We start from the raw sequence: 18167 nt of genomic DNA, 5'->3' as shown, positions 1-18167 counted from the left end.
TCTGGCTAAATTATTATGATATCGGTATGTAAAGTAAGTTAACCGTAGGGATCCGAAATAAATTGGCTTAATTATGTTTTATTAACTATCACTTGTTTTTTGGTCTGTATGTCTAATTTAATTAGTAAGTCTTAAAACCAATAGAGCGAAAGTTTGAGGGTTAAGACGGTCAAAGGTTAAAATCAATAGAGCGAAAGTTTGAGATCTTTAACTGGATAGTAGACATAGGATATTAGTTTTAAGGATGGCGAAAGCGTATTAAAACTAATTAGAACTTATTTATTTTCAAAAATTGTTTTTACACCCGACGGGATGGCGAAAGCGTACGTTAGGGATATTAGCATGTTCCGAGTCAACAGAGCGAAAGTTTGAGATTAGGAGATTTAAATAGATAACAACTTCATAAAACGGGCATTTTATTAATTACGTTGTTTCCAAAAAGCTTTTCTAAAATCTAATGGGATGGCGAAAGCGTACATTAGGATTAGGACGGTAATCTAAATCAACAGAGCGAAAGTTTGAGACGAGGATTTTTAATCAATTGAATTAGTAAAGATTTTTAATTAAATTATGCAAAAGCCAATGGACCTTCGGATCACCTTAAGTTAAACGAAATACATACTGATATCTGTCTTTTATTATATTCTTAATTTTTCACTCACTTTCCCTTAGAAACAATCAAAATTTTAGTAGCCCTAGCTTTACATAGTAACCTTAGATAACGGTAGATCGATTCATAGTCCCTGTGGATTCGATATCTTTTAAAACTACACGACACGACTGTGCACTTGCAGTTATCAGATTTATAGACACGTAAAGTCGCGATCATTGGGCTTAGTTGGGTAAACATGTTACCCAAGTGGGGACATTAAAATAGTAGAACAATAAGATATTATGTGAAGTGTCCAAATTAATTAAATAATATTATTTAACAATCAATAATTAAGACCCGGATCATGTCTCCTATCTAGAATACAATTTTTGGAATTTGGGAGTACGTCATATAATATTTGACGTCAAGACCCAAGCTTAAGTGTTTCATGCTATCTGGCTTACCAGAGCAGAAAGCACAAAATTTACGGAGTTCATTGCGACATTGAAAAGTTGAAGGGTTTACTAATGATTGAACCATCATTTTTTATCATACTTTTTAGCACCAATTACGACTATTTTTAATTTATAACTATCAGACTTGAATTTTGACAGTGAACAATGTAACTCAATTTTCTTATTTATATGTACAAAAATGATGAATCACCAGGCTAGGGTGAATGATAATTTTTCTAACAAATCAATAATAATATTATGATTTAAATAAATTAATATTTATTTGTTGGTTAACTAATTCGTTAGAGTCCGAGATAACCATTTCATTATTGAAGGGATATGAATCGATAAATAAACTCACATTGTAATTTCCTTATTAAAAATTTGATAGTGTGATTTGATTTAAATATTGACTAATTTCATTATTTTGTATTTTAAATAGAGTTTTTCATCGCCTACCTATTGAGGTCAAATTAATTCATTATATTTTAGAAAATCATTTGTAATTGTTTTTATCAGTAGTTTTTATATATTAGTGCGTAATACTTGAAATATTTTATTGTATTTAGCTTATGTAATGACCATGTTTTTAACTCTTATCTAAAATTATATTACTTTATATTTCTAACCGAAATAACTAAATAATTATATTAACTAAAAATAAAGTTATTTAATCTAAGGTTGAGATAATTATTTCATTAGTGAATTGTGACTATAAAGAGCCGCACATCGCTCATAATAATCATTTTTACAAGGTTTATATGGTTAGACTCAACATAATGATTTGTTGGACTTAGTTGGGTACGTCTGTTATCTAAGTGGAGACATTAAAATGGTGATACAATAAGATATCATGTGATGTGTCCAAATGAATTAAATAATAATAGTTAACAATCAATAATTAAGATCTGGATCACGCCTCTTATCTAGAATGCTATTTTTGGAATTTGGGGGTACGTCAAATAATATTTGACGTCGAGACACGAGCTTAAAGGTTTCATGCTATCTCGCTTACCATAGCAGAAGGCACAAACCTTGCGGAGTTCACAGCGGAGTTCATTGCGAGATTGAAAAGTTGAGGGGTTTACTAATTATTGAACCATCATTTTTTATCATACTTTTATCACCAATTACGACTATTTTTAATTTATAAGTATCAGACTTGAATTTCGATAGTAAGCGATGTAACTCAATTTTCTTTTTTATATGTACACAAATGATGAATCACCAGGCTAGGGTGAATGACAGTTTTTTCTAACAAATCAATAATAATAAAAATAATATTATGATTTAAATAATTAAATATTTTTTAGTTGATTAACTAATTCGTTAAAGATTATTATTATAATAAGAGATTAATTATTATAATAAGAGATTAATTATTATGCACTGACGATGTAAATTGTTTTTATCCATGCATCTAATGAAATCACATTATAGTGTCACTTTTATAATTTTGTTGCTAAAACTAGTAAGATACTCATGCGTCTGCGCGTTTAAATTTATGTAATCGTTATAAATATATTAAAATATACATATACATTTAAAATTCTAAAAGTACATTTTAAAAAACTCACAAATAAATGTTTATTTTGAAAAAAAATAATAAAAAGTTAATTGTTAATTTTTATTAAAATCGGTGCACAAATTTTAAAATCAATACTTGTAAATCAACACATTTTAAAATCAGCACTTTTTTATAAAAAAAAAAATATATATTGTATATTCAACTCTTAAAATCGGTATATATTAATATTACTCATTTATATTTAGGAAGAATTTGATAGTAGGATAATTAAAAATATAGAAGTTATGTATTTTAAAAGTAAAAATAAAAATAATTATTAATTCATTAAAATATTAATATAATCTTATATAAGTCCATACAATATATTTTTTTTGAAGAAATAACTTTTATTAATCCAAAAACAATGAGGTACAAATGCGATCAAACGATCCAGCAATCAAGTACACAAGGATTACAAGACAACACCAAAATTAAACTACCATAAGAGAAGCAATGTGAGGTTTTAAAACCTTACAATACCAGCCTCTATACACAATTTTCTCAATAATCTCATCAATAATGTGAAGATGATCACTTGTGCTTCCATAAGCAACTCTGTTTCTATGGTACCACACCCCATAAACAGTCTCAGTAAAAGCCAATTTGAAAAGTTTTGCCCTCCAACCTTTACCCTTACATATGCCAAGGGCCCATTGAAGCTCCTCTTCCCAATTGCTAGGTTTATGCTTACATTGTATCCATACAAGGATGGAAATCCATATTTTCTTCATCTCTTCACATTCAAAAAACAAGTGGCTGCAAGATTCTTCATGGTCACAGAAATTGCATTTGTTATCATTAACAAAACCAAACCTTAATAATCTGCTTTTAGTGGCTAACCTTTTATGACAGAGCAACCATAGAATTACCACTGCACAAGGCCTTGCTGGATTTTGATAGCAGATTGCACTCCAAAAAACACTCGGGCCATAGATAAGTCTTTGGTAGAAGGCTCCACAATTAAACTTACCCTTCACTTCCATGTCATTCCATAAGCTTTGATGATCTTGAACATAGTTTCTCACACTCATGATAGCACGCAGGATCCATGAGCTGTTAGTTTTGGGCTGCATATCAAAGATGTTTCGATTCTTTAAGTAGTATAAGTGAACCCACTTCACCCATAAACTCTCAAGTTTATTGCAAATATTCCACAGTAGCTTGATCATGGTGCATTTGTTCCATATTTTTAAGTCAATAATGCCCAGCCCCCCTTGTTTCATAGGCTTACAAACTAAGGTCCAAGCCACAAGGCTTTTACGACTAATGCTATCCTTGCCAGTCCAGAAGTAAGATCTACACAGAGCATCAATCTTATTGATAATATTTTTTGGAATCGGGAAGCAGACCAGCCAATAATTCGCAATAGCAAAGGAAACACTCTTGATTAATTGCAACCTGCCAGCATAGGTCAATAATTTTGCAGTCCAGTGCCTAATTCTAAATAGAATTTTTTTCTATAAGAGCCATGTAATGGTGGGAAGCAAGCTTCTTGCAAGGAATAGGTACTCCAAGGTATTTAAAGGGTAGGCAGCCCTCCTTGAACCCAGTCAGGTTAAGGATACTAACTTTCACATCATTATGAACAGCACCAAAGTAAAGATTACTCTTAGACTTGTTAATTTGCATACCTGTGGAATCCAGAAACTTGGTAAAGGCTGTTAGCATCATCTCTACTGAACCAGGGTCACCTCTGGGCATAAGCAAACATCATCTGCAAACATAAGATTAGTAAGCTGCAGTTTCTTACAATTAGAGTGATGATGGAATTTCGGGTCAAGTTGCATCTGATGAAGACATCTTTGAAGGTACTCCATGAGAATAACAAAAAGGTAGGGGAAATAGGATCCCCTTGCCTAATTCCTCTCTTAGCAATTATCAAATTTGATGGGTCCCCATTGATGATGAATCTGTAAGAGACACTAGTCAGAGTGTTCATAATCCATTGAGTAAAGGTTTGAGGGAATCCAATCTCCTGCATTATAACTTCTAAAGCCTGCCAATTGATCATATCATAGGCTTTTTGCAGATCAATCTGAAAAAGACATCTAGGAGGACCATGTTTACAGTTATAACCTTTAAGGAGCTCATACGCCATAAGAATATGACTATGAATCTGCTGGCCAGGTATGAACGCTGCTTGATTATTACTCACAACACTCCCAATGACATTGCTGAGCCTTGCAGTTAAAATCCTAGAGATGATCTTGTAAAAAGTAGTGCAAAAAGAAATAGGCCTGAAATCTTTAATGTGTCTGGCAGTATTACTTTTTGGAACAAGGGAGACCATGGTACAATTGAATGCTTTGTATAACTTCCCTTTATCAAAGTATTCATGGATAGCAGCTATCACATCTACTTTAATGGTTTGCCAACTAGATTTGAAGAATTTGGCAGTATATCCATCAATACCAGGGGCAGAGTTATCATCAATACCTTTTAAGGCATTAAAGATTTCCTCCTCACTGACTTGTCTCTCAAGGTTCAGTCTTTGATCTCTGTTCAACTGAGCCCCTTTCCTCAAAACAGCAACATCCACACAGTCCAGGTTATTCTGCTTAGTTCCCATGAGCTTGCCATAAAAATATAGAACTTCTTCTTCTATAGCATCATGAATAGTAATAGATTGCCCATTGTCTTTTTCCAGCATAGATAGAGCCTTAGAAGATTGCTTATTTTTAATAGATGCATGGAAATAAGCATTGTTCCATCACCTTCTTTAAGCCAAGAAATCTTAGCCATTTGTTTCAAAATGCAATCCTCTATGTCATTCCACTTGATAAGGTCTTCAGTGCACCTCTTAACATTGGAAATGTTCTCACTATTTATTCTGTCATGAATCAGATTCTCTTGAGCAATAGAGAGACATGCCCGAGCTTGAACAACTTTTTGATTGGCTGAGACAAGAGGTTTATTCATTTTATAGAGAATGCTTTGAATCCTCTTCAACTTACTCCAGAACACATAACTAGGCCCTCCCTGAATAGGTTCCTGCCAACTCTGCTCCACAGCTTTATGGTAGCCTTCAGCATCAGTCACACAGTTCAAGAATCTAAATCTTTTATGTCTTCTGATATTGAGTTCTTGATGTTGAAGGTAAAGCAAGGAGTAATCAGAAACATTAGGAGGAAGAATTTTTAAGGAATAATCCAAATGATCTTGAAACCATTCATTGTTCCCTAAGATCCTATCAATATGAGAGTGGATAGTCCCTATATGATGTTTATTAGACCATGTGTAATAATCACCACTACTAGACATTTCAGCAAGGTCATTGTTGTTCATCAAACTCTCCAGCTCCCTAAACTCAGCTTCATTGACAGGTTTCCCACCAATCCTATCTTGAGAACTAAGAACATTATTAAAATCTCTTGCCAGACACCAAGCTCCCTGAACATTCAGATTATTCAGGTCTTCCCATAAGATTTTCCTTTGCTCCAGCTTGTTCAGACCATAGATAGCAGTAAGCCAGAATTTAAAACCACCTTGTTTATCATGGATTCCCATATGAATAAATTGACTTGTAATAGCAGACACTTTTATATCAATGTTATTAGAGTTCCAATGAACCCAAATCCTACCATTCGGATGGTGAGAGTAATTATCTATAAACTTACCTCCAATGTGAAGCTTATTTCTGATGGAAGTAGCTTGACCATGTTTGACTCTTATTTCAATCAATATGTTTATCTCTGCCTTAAGCTCTAGGAGACGGGAGCTAATCTCCCTAAGCTTAGCAGTCTTATTTAACCCCCTTAGGTTCCATGAAACTAGCATTGTCCAGAGTCCTTCAGCTCTTATAAGTCATTCAAAACTTGCAAAGCATAAAAACCATTCACACATGCCAGGTTTGCTGATGAAGTCTCCCCCATTGGCCTTTTACCTCTGTCCCTAGTACCCTTGCTTACTACAGTCCAGTCATGTTTCTCAGTAGTGGTAGAAATAACCTCATTTGACACTTGATGTTCCTCAGTAGCAGTCCCTCCTACAACCTCACTTGTTTCAGCAACTTTGGAAGGTTCTTCAAGTTTGGCTTTAGGTTTCCATTGCTTAATCTTAGGCTTTGCTTGATTACAGTTATGTCCAGGCTTTTGACATCTATTGCAATACAAAGGCTTCCATTCATACTCAATAGGCTGCTGCATCCTATTCCCTTCATTGTCCCGAATGGTGATATTTGTAGGCAGATCCTTGGTAATATCCATTTCCACTAGAGTTCGAGCATAGGAGACACGCAATTTGTTAGACGTACATTCATCAGTCACCAATGGTATTCCTAGGGCACTACCAATCTTGTTTCAGCTCATTTCACCTCAGAGGTACAATGGAAGTTGTGGTAGTTTAACCCAGATGGGAAGTGTTCTCAAGAAATCATCCTTTAGCTTGAACTCAGGAGACCATTCCCTAATTAGGATAGGCATGTTCCTAAAAGTATAAGGACCTTTCATAAGTACATCATCTCTATCACTGAAGAATTTGAATCTCAAAATGAAATAGCCTTCTTCGTTGTAATACATGTCTGGCAATTGAACAAAACTCCAGGTCTTAATCATGAAATTCTTTAGAGCATTCTTACTCAAATACCCACGTATGACATATAGAATGAGAGATGAAGCCCAAAAATTTACCTCAGAAGTTATGTCCTCCACATCAATTTCCACTTCAATATCCCCATTAACAACTTTAGGAGCAACAAATTTCATAGATCTACCCTTTGCTGGGTTACGGTTATCATTGAGAACATCCACCCATAGCTTCCTATTTTCATTAATCTTTGGAATCTCGTCCTCCTTAGGGTTCACAGTTGAGTTGGGGGTTTTCTCACTCAAATTGATCTCATGTATTGTACTAGGGCTAGCTTGAAGATCGTCTAAGACAGTGATAGGTCTCTTATTCACAGGTGTTTCCTTAATGGCAGATTCCGGTGGCGGAGGAACCGGTTTTTTCGGCCTCCCTCGTCCCATCCTCAAAGTCCATACAATTATATATTAAATATTAAATGAAAAAACTATTATAAAACTTTTTCTTGTGATTATCATTATTTTTTAATAACAGCAATTAATATAATTAAATATTAACATTTATGATAAAAATATAACTATATGTTAAAAATATAATTAAAAATATATAATTATGTATTAGTCATTAACATTAATATTTAATTATATTAAGTATTTCACTTTTACAATAATATTAACTAAAAAAAAGGAGTTTTATAAATAGGATTTTTTATTTAATAATTAACATATGACTATAATAATGGTTATAATTAATATATTATAATATTAATAATTTTTGGATTGATACATAATTATACTAATATTTTTATTCCTAGATAATTGTATTTATTTTTATTTGGGTTAAATATACAACACCCCCTTTGTAATTATTTATAGATAATTTTTTTTTTCAAATCTTTCTAATATTACAAGGGGTGTTGTATATTTCTATTAAAATATTGTTTTATTAAATAATTTAATTCTATTTTAAATATTGTATTAAAAATTTTATGATAAAAAAATCATGGTACCTTTCTATTAAAATTCATTTATTTAAATATATATTTTAAAATGTTATAATTAATTCTTTAAGTAAATATTTTTAACAAACTTATTAAAAAATAATTTTGACATATTAGATTTGTTTGGGATTTAGAATAGGACATATTTAGGATTTATTATAACACATCTTTGGCTCACCCCTAAAGAAGACGTCACTAAATGATATTATCTAGTTTAATATATATAAAAAGTAATTACCACTAAACTTCCCTAATTATCCTAATGAAAATCAATTTAAGATAGTTTTACATACCCCTAAAAGTAATCACACACCTAAACCTATTTAATTGCAGCTGCCTAATTAATTTAAATCTTTTATTGGAATAAGAAAAACTTTGCAACACGTTTTAGTCTGCTCAATGCATTGGAACCTTTAGTTTTGAAAAACCCTAAACCCATTCAATTTCTTTCCTCCATCTATAAAGTCATACTCTTCAAGGAACATGCCATCAATATTCTTCATTTTATTCTGTTCACTTCTGAGGTTTATTTTCTTCCTCCTTCCCCCCATTTTCCCGTCTCCCTCTCTTTCAATCAATACCATCTTCCTCCATCTTGAATTCTATGCTTTCGTTTTCTATCCATTTGTATAACATCTTCCTGCATTTTTCATTAATATAACCCGAAATACATTAATCTTTTAACCATTCCATTAATAATCGTTTTTCATCCATCCAATAGTGAATCTGTGTGGCATTAACAGGGCTTCGATTTCAAAGTCCAAAAGAGAAGATTTTTTATTTCTTATATTTGCAAATGGATTTTGATTTTATGATTAAAAATTTCAAAAATAGATTTCAAAATTATGGATTTAGACTCTATGAATTATTTCCTTTTCAATTTTGTTAATCAATATTGCTTCAGAATCGTTTCAATATGATTTGCAGATTTGCAAATCTGTAAATGACAAAGACAAATAAATTTTGAAAAAATGAAAAGTGAAGTCTTGACGGTGGGCCTATGAGAAATTGAAATAAAAATGTTTGCAAATATGGTCAATGATATTGACTATGGGAAAACTGATAGATCTCTCAAGTTATAGCTATGGGATCTAAAGTTCACTTCGAGGTTTTGGAGAGCTTTTCAACAAGCGATGGGATCTAAATTATGTTTGAGCACGTCGAACCACCCTCAAACGGATGGTCAAACGGAACGAACGATACAAACCTTGGAAGATATGTTAAGAGCTTGTGTGCTTGAAAGTAGAGGAAATTGGAAGGAGCTTTTACCATTGATTGAATTTGCATACAATAACAGTTATCACGCGAGTATCGGTATGGCACCTTATGAGGCATTGTATGGGAGAAAATGTAGAACACCGTTGTGTTGGTCAGAAGTTGGTGAGGATAGAATTTTGGGACCCGAAATTATTCAAGAGACCACGGACAAGATTAGAATGATTCGTGAGAAGGTTAAGCAAGCACAAGATCGTCAGAAGAGTTATGCGGATAACCGTAGGAGGCCTTTGGAGTTTATGGAAGGTGACCATGTATTCTTGAAGGTTACTCCGAGGTTGAGGTTGAAAGGACCGTTTAAGTCGAGGAAATTAAGTCCGAGATACGTGGGACCGTATGAGATTCTAGAAAGGATTGGTGAAGTAGCTTACCGTTTAGCCTTACCGCCTTCTTTATCAGAAATGCATGATGTTTTTCACGTGTCTCAACTACGAAAGTTTATTCCCGATCCTCTTCAGCCGGTGTTACCAGATGCAATTGAGATAGAATCAGATTTGACTTTTGAGCCCTTACCGAGCTGCATAGTGGGAAGAGAGACTAAAGTGTTGCGAAACAAGGAGATTCCTCTTGTTAAGGTTCAGTGGGATGCGACACATCCGGGTGATGCTACATGGGAACTTGAATCGGAAATGCGGGATGCTTACCCTCACCTTTTCAGGTAATTCTTAAATTCGAGGACGAATTTCTATTTAAGGGGGGGAGGATGTAATACCCCGTATTAAATTAAATGCTCCAATGTTATTAACTGACACTGAGGTTTTATCAATTGGTACATTAGAGATACTTTTGGACATTAAGTTAGTAGTGTTAACTTAAAGATATTTTCTTATATCCTTTTTCCTTCTATTTCTTTCTCATTCTTTTGAAACCACACAAGATTCTAGAGAGAAGGAGTAGAGAGAAGGAGGAGCAAGAAGAGAAAGAGGAAAGCTTGGATTTCGATCATTTCTCTGCCGATTCAACTCATCTTCGACATCAGCGACTCGTAATCGAGGTGGGTTCTAGTTAGAAACTTATAGATTTGATTGTGGATGAGAAATCATAAGTTTGGATATTAGGGATTTCATAGAGAAATCTAGGTTTTGAACAAATTCATCATGTTCATGAGCAATTGCTTATAATCCGTAAATATATCATCTATAGGTTGTATCTATGCTCTAATATGATCTGGAACAGGTTAGGATGGTTTTAGATGGTTTTGAACCATGGATTTTGTGTGTGAAACAGAGCTGAGAACTCAGTTCTCGCGCGCTTTGCGGCGCGAACGGGGCTGCGCGGCGCGAACTATGCAGGTTCTTAGGGGTTTTGATTCTGCCTTCAGTACGCGGCGCGTACAGGAGTTCGCGGCGCGAACATTGTTGAAATTATGAGGGTTTGCTTCTGCCAGAGGGTTCGCGGCGCGACCTAGCTGTTGCGCGGCGCGAACTGAAGCTTTCTTAACCAAATTCTTTAGCTAAATGAGAAATTGTTTCGATCGTAACTTTTGAACCGTAACTCTGTTTTAATCGCCGTTCGAAGTGGTAAGAAGCTAGGAGTGTGTACTTTCTAGTAGTGTAGGTTTTGGGAAAAGGGGAGAATTATTTAATCGAGAGTCGGGTCATTGCTTGATTTCTTGGGTTGGTTTTCGTTCGGAACCATGAGAACGTTATGCTTTTGGTATGATGCTTGTGTACTCTATAATTGTTGGTTGAGTTCTATTGCAGGTGGATTGGTAAACCTTTGTTATATATATATATATCAGAGAGGTTTGAATAATTTCATTGTATATGAATAACGGATAAGTGAGGAAAACCTAGGATGAGACATTATATGGAACATACGTGTTTGGAATCTTATGAGGAAAGGCTAACAGGCCTAGTGGTTTGCGGAAGCGATCACCATTGTTGATGTATTAATCGGAACCGTTGTATTTCTTTATTTCTTTATTTTTCCTTTGAATGCTAACAGGCATTCTTCGTGCAGAGAGGCACTGTGCAGAGAGGCACATAATCTTGGCAGGTTTGATTCCCGCTTTTGTGTACGAATGGAACCTACGGGTAGAGACTTGTGATGGTGTACGGGCCATGTGAAGTGACGATTCATGGGGAAAGGCTCATGAGTCCGAATCCATTTCGTATGTCAAGATTTTCCAAAGGATCCATGACTCGTGCCACCTCCTAGACGTAGAAGGGGACGGGAATATGGGGATGCCTTGGTATTGGTTTCCGATTAGTAATCTTGTGTTTGAGTTGTTGAACTCTAGGTATGATTCCATATAATGTTAGTGTGTGAACTCAAGGTCTAGTTCCTCTTATGACTTGAGACTTATAGGTTAGAACCTTGTAAAGCCGAGAGGATCCATAGGATAGGGAACTCACTGAGATATTTTATCTCACCCCATTATATATTGATTTCAGGTACTACAGGTTCCGCGAAGGGTAAGGAGAAAGCAGTTTGATTTCCTTATTCCTTATGCTTATTTTGGACATGGCGAAGCTTCCGTTGTGGTTTTTCTTTTGAGATCATTGTTGATCTAGTTCTTAGTATTTTGTTTTGAACATCTTGTATGTATTATGCCGTTGTTAGAACTTTGTATTTAGGGCATTAATATGTATAATGTGTTGACTAGGAACTTATAAGTATTTTCAGTACCAAATACTTGGATTCATGTATATGTATATGCTTTGATGTTGTATTTATATATGTTCTGAAAAATTTGTTTTGTTTTTTTTTCTTTTAGGAAAATTAGACTGAGGATGAGTCTCTGTGTATTTTCAGAGATTATGTTACTGGCTTTCTTCGAGTAATCATTCTTATATATTCTTACTCTTTATAGTTTACAATATATGAATTTCAATCTTGATTTTTCTGTAGTAACTTAATTAACTAAATTATATTATATTACATTTATAGAATAATTATTGATCAATGTTTTGCTCTGTTGAGGATGAAATTAACGTCCGTTTCGTTCCTTTCAGCTGTGATTAACTATGTGCCCTCTATTACTTTTCTGTTTGCAGTCATTTTAAAGTAACCAATTTAATAGGTATACATCATCATAGTTCTAAATTATTTTTGAATAAAATATTTTTTGGTAAATTAATTAACTAATTGTTTATAATGTGCAGGTTGGAGCACATGAAGATAAAAGAGGTAGCATGTCAAGCCAAAACGATTGGTACTGCAACGCAATAACATTTGCAGGAACATTGCTGATGGCTCTGTATAAAGGTCATGTAGTTAGTGTTGGGAAGTCGTCCATTATTCATGCTACAAGCCAGGCTGAGATTGTGAATGATTCCAATAATAACCGGTGGATCATAGGAACCTGTGTCCTCCTCATTTGTTGCGCTGGTTTTTCCGTCTTTTACAAATTGCAGGCCATAATATTGAGAAAGTACCTAGCACCAATGTTTGTGGCAACCTGAGTTTGTTTTGTTGGCGTACTCATAATTACCCTATCTATTAGCTCCTAATTTTGTCGGATCCCACCTAAACCTTTCTTAATGAGCGATTCTTATATTTCCTTTTTTTATCTCAATCACTTATTCTCTTCCCAATAAATATGATTTAATTATTAATTATAATAAATTGTTATTTCCTTTCTCTTTTCAATAAATATGATTTAATTTTCTACTCTAATCTATCAAAAGTAATTACCACCAAAAATACTTTATTATCCTAATTAATACATAATCATTATTAAAAATACCATAATTAATACATCCAATTTTAATAGATTCTTTGCATTATTTTTATAAAATTACACAGTTTGCAGAGCAAACAATGTTGCACTCGAAAAGCCCTTATGTATTCCCAAGCAACATGCATTATTACAACTTCAGTGAGCGAAATTGATTCAACTGGTCATTCTTATTCCCTAATCTTTGCCACCACTACGGTTGTTTTTCTATTTTATTGTTTTTTTCATAATTATTATCGTTTATTACTACAAATAAGTGATTCTTGGTTCTTATTTTTGGCTTTTCCACATACATTAAAACACGAACTTTTTGGATTCTACCTTCTTCCTATATAATAAAACCTACCTTCTTCGGTTTACAAATTGGAATCAAAATGGGGTTCAAGCAAATTATCATGGAATCAGATTCCAAACAGGTTATTAAAGATATGAATAGAGGTAGTCATGAGGTAGCAGGTGGCAATCTCATTTGCAAGATTCAGCATTTACTGTGTACGAACGGTGAGATCTCCTTCAATCATATATACAGAGAGGCAAACAAGTGTGCTGATCAGCTAGCTAAGCAGGGTATTCAACAAATGCCAACTTTGAGTTTATATCAAGATTGTCCTTTATTCTTGAAGGATTTATTTGAGTTTGATCTAACCGGTTTGTGCCATACCCGGTTGGTTTCGGTGTAGTTTCTTCTTTGGGGCTTTTAGCCCTTCATGTAACCAAAAAAAAAAACCTACCTTCTTCCACATACATTAAATTTATAATAAATTATAATTAAAAAAAAATATTTTAAATGATAATTGAGTTATATTTGTGCACACAAATAAGAAAATAATTCAATCTAAATTTATGAGAATAAATAAATGATTATAATATTAATTAATGTATAATTATAAAGATGACTAATTTATAGTTAAAGAAATATTATATTTTTAAGATAATTGAGTTTTAAATATGGCTAATATATAGTTAAATAAATATTATATTTTTAATGATAATTGAGTTATATTTATGAATACAAATAAAAAATAAATCAATCTAAATGCATATTTATGTTCAACCATATTATAGCTAAATTATTTAATAATGATTTGTTTATTTATTTTTAAAATACTTTGTAGTCATTTTTTTATAATTACTATAAAGTAATTACCACAAAAATACTTTATAATCCTAATCAAAACACTTTTAAGGGATTTTTTTATGTCCCTAAAGTTAATTACATCCAATTTTACATCAAATTAGTACATAATCATTATTAAAAATACCACAATTAATACATCCAATTTTAATTGATTCTTTGCATTATTTTTATGGAATTTTTAATTGGTTCATTTGATTTTTAATTATTATTTAATCAAGAAATACTCATATTTAATTTCAGGGGTACATTTACCCAACCTTTTACCACTATGCCATACGCACGCAGATGATACATTTAAAAATTATTTTACAAGAATAAGTTACAAATATTTTTATAAAGAGGAAAAAGTTTAATTTTGATATAATTATTTTTATAAATGGTAATAGGTTCTAAATATATTTAGAAATGGAAATAAGTCAGCTGCTAATACAATTATTTTTGTAAAACGGGAATAAGTTACAAATATTTTTATAAAACTATTCATAATATTATTTTTATAAACGGAATGAAGTTATAAATATTTTATTTATCACATTCCATTTTTCAAAAACTTTTTCTTTTAAATTTTTCAACCATTGTTATTTGTCCGATTTGTTAGAGATTCCTAATAAAACTTAACTATGTTTAAATTTATTTTAGAATCCATAAATTTACAATACAATTTTTTTGAAATTATAAAGAATTATAAAAATTCTAGCCATGCCTGACGGGCCAAACCTGTTTTTCACCGTATATTTAGTTTAATAACAACTACCAAATCTATGTATATCCTAACAACTACTACAACTTCATAAATTAAATTAAATATTTGTATGAGTTCGTATAAATTACTATACATTTTTCTACTATATCTATATAATATTTATATCGACTTTACGCGATCCGTGCGAACGCACGAGTCCTTTACTAGTTACATGAATAAACTAAAAACGATTTATGAAGCACAAGATAAAAAATAAAAAAAATAATTAAATTTTTAATATTAATATGATAATAATAGTAGAATATTCATATAAATGATATATAAAATACTATATTAAAATAAAACAAAATATTTATTTATTGTAATTTTATTCAAACAAGATGATTACATCACAATAATAAAAAGTAAATTTTATTTAGGGAATTTGAGTAGGTCTCTTGTTAGAAGAAGATGGTGGAGTAAAACACCAACATTTTCCCTTAAGACACCGTCCTACATTAGGAACTTCACAATTATTTTGACAATCTTGATCTTTCTTACAATTTATTACTCCGTCAGCGCAAACATCTACGTATTGAAACAATAAAATGATGGGAACATAAGATTAGAAAATTATATGTAAAAAATGAAATTTTGAAAAGTTAATTGATTAGTTTCAAACCTGATGCAGAGATGAAGAAGGCCAATAGGAATAGAATGGTGACAAGAGATTTCCTTGTAGTATTCATCTTGTATGTTGTAAAAAATACTACACACTATGTGTGTATTTATACTGCACAAGGGGCATATAATCTTTATTTTAATTTAATGCATTGAATATTAACGAAACTTTAATCTTAATCAATAGAATTAAATTACACTAAAAAACTCAATTAAAAATTGATATTTTTTATTGATTAAATTTGAAAAAAGATTCCGTTTTAATTAATTTTAGATACCAGGGGTGAGTTTTATTCATGTAAAAAAACATAGTTAAATTTTTATGGTGATCGAAATTTTCTTTTATATTAGATAATGTTAATTTGTGCTCTAAAAATCCGTTTTAAAAACTCAAATAAAAAATTTGTTTTGAAAAAACAATAAAAATATTATTTTTTTTAATCAAAATCAGATTTGTTTTAAAAAATTCCTTATTCAATTCTTAATTTGGGGCCTTATGATACATACTAACGATTAACATTACTCATTTATATTTAGGATGATGTTGATAGTAAGGCGGTATTAAATATTTTTGTAAAATTTATTTTAACTTAATTTTTAAACAAATTTGTGTGAGTTCCCTCCTTCAATTGTTAAAAGTCAGATTTGTGGACGTCAAACTTTTAAATCAAATTTCAACCGTTAATAAAAATAAATCAAAACGGTAATATTAATAACCTATTTTTTAGAAAAAAGAAATGACTATATATATATATATATATATATATATATATATATATATATATATATATATATATATATATATATATATATATATATATATATATATATATATATATATATATATATATATAAATATTTATAAATATTTATAAATATATATATATATATATATATATATATATAAATATTTATATATATATATATATATATATATATATATATATTTATTTCTTTTTTCTAAAAAATAAATTATTGGTATGACCATTTGATTTATTTACTTCCTGATAATAAAAAATGAGCTTTCATATAACGTTAATTTTAATGTAATTCAATGACATAGTAAATCATTATAGATTAAGCTCAAACTTTATAGGTATGATCTATATGATATTATGTTTCAATCCAACGGTTGAATTTATAAAATATTAATTCGAGATGTAGTTATTGAACGAGTGTAACTCGTGGTGTAACTCTTCGGGTGTAATTTGATCCCTCCTCTATATGTATATATATATAAATATATATATATATATATATATATATATATATATATATATATATATATATATATATATATATATATATATATATAATCTCATTTAATATAATAGTTTGATTCAATCTTATTAACGATTGAGATATGATGTAGTTTCTACGGATATTATTTCTTATTTTTTTGAATCTGGTGTTAAAGTGAGATATTGGATCGAACTCTAGTATGGCCGAAGGGTAGCTTCTTGGTTCGACAGGGTTAAGCATGAAGTCGAAGGTTGTTCACATGCTTGTGTCGAAGATGCTAGGGTTGTTAGCGTGTTAAATTAGGTTTTAGTGTTTAAACCCTAATTTGTTAAGTTAGCTTATTTATTAAGTTGGCTTGTGTAATGGGCCTTGTGGAAAAAGCCCATTAGTTAGTATGTTAGGTTTTATTATCAATAGCATACTAGTCTCTCATCATTGAAAAGCTGCAAATCCTAATTTAGGGTGAGAGAGGTTATTTGTTATTCTTGCAAACTTGTAATCTTGTCTTAAAGAGAAAGTAAAAGAATAGCAGTTATAACCAATCTTGTGTTCCTCTTCTTCCTTGTCCTTTATTCTTCCGTGTTTTATACTTTGTTCTTGGCATTGAATTCACAACAAATTGGTGCGGTGAGCGTGGAGAAGATGCCTTCAACAAAGTATGAGATTGAAAATTTCACCGGAGTGAATGATTTCGGTCTGTGGCGCTTGAAGATGAAAGCCCTACTGGTTCAGCAGGGTTGTTTGGAAGCGTTGAAGGGAGAGGCAGCCATGAATGCAGAATTGACGGCAGTGGAGAAGACGAATATGATCGAGAAAGCACACAGCGCAATTTTGTTGAGCCTTGGTGATAAGGTTCTCCGGCAGGTATCAAAGGAGACGACGGCATCAGGGTTATGGGTGAAACTTGAAAGTTTGTATATGACCAAATCGCTGGTAAATCGACTCTACCTGAAGCAAGCTTTGTATTCATTCAAGATGATTGAAGACAAAGTATTGGCTGAGCAGTTGGATATGTTCAACAAGCTGATTCTTGATCTTGAAAATATTAATGTGAAGATCGATGATGAAGATCAAGCGCTGTTACTATTGTGTTCTTTGCCTCGATCACATGCTCACTTCAAAGAAACTCTCTTGTATGGAAGGGAGTCCCTGACGTTTGAAGAAGTTCAATCAGCCTTGTACTCTAAGGACTTGAATGAACGAAAGGAGCATAAACCTTCGACTGTTGGCGAAGGTTTGGCCGTTAAAGGAAAACTCTTACGAAAGGATGGTAAGTTTGACAAGAAGAAAGGCAAAAGCCAGTCGAAGTCTTACAGTGGCGAAGCATCTAGC

At 31.9% G+C, this 18167-nt stretch overlaps 1 long non-coding RNA gene and 1 pseudogene across 1 annotated transcript; one reads left to right on the top strand and one right to left on the bottom strand.

The window, feature by feature from the left end:
- The first annotated feature begins 12145 nt into the window (after nucleotides 1-12145).
- LOC131642192 (WAT1-related protein At4g08290-like) lies at nucleotides 12146-12858 on the top strand (annotated as a pseudogene).
- Nucleotides 12859-15272: 2414 nt separating this feature from the next.
- Nucleotides 15273-15662, bottom strand: LOC131642191 (uncharacterized). Its single transcript, XR_009295811.1, has 2 exons — nucleotides 15595-15662; nucleotides 15273-15500 (listed from the first exon to the last, which is right to left on the bottom strand). It is a non-coding gene; the product is annotated as an uncharacterized LOC131642191 (long non-coding RNA).
- Nucleotides 15663-18167: the final 2505 nt, after the last annotated feature.

The sequence above is a fragment of the Vicia villosa genome, unplaced genomic scaffold, assembly GCF_029867415.1.
Source record: "Vicia villosa cultivar HV-30 ecotype Madison, WI unplaced genomic scaffold, Vvil1.0 ctg.004612F_1_1, whole genome shotgun sequence".
NCBI classification, from domain to species: Eukaryota; Viridiplantae; Streptophyta; class Magnoliopsida; order Fabales; family Fabaceae; genus Vicia; species Vicia villosa.
The sequence above is the reverse complement of the archived record's forward strand: the minus strand, read 5'-3'. Positions and strand labels throughout refer to the sequence as shown.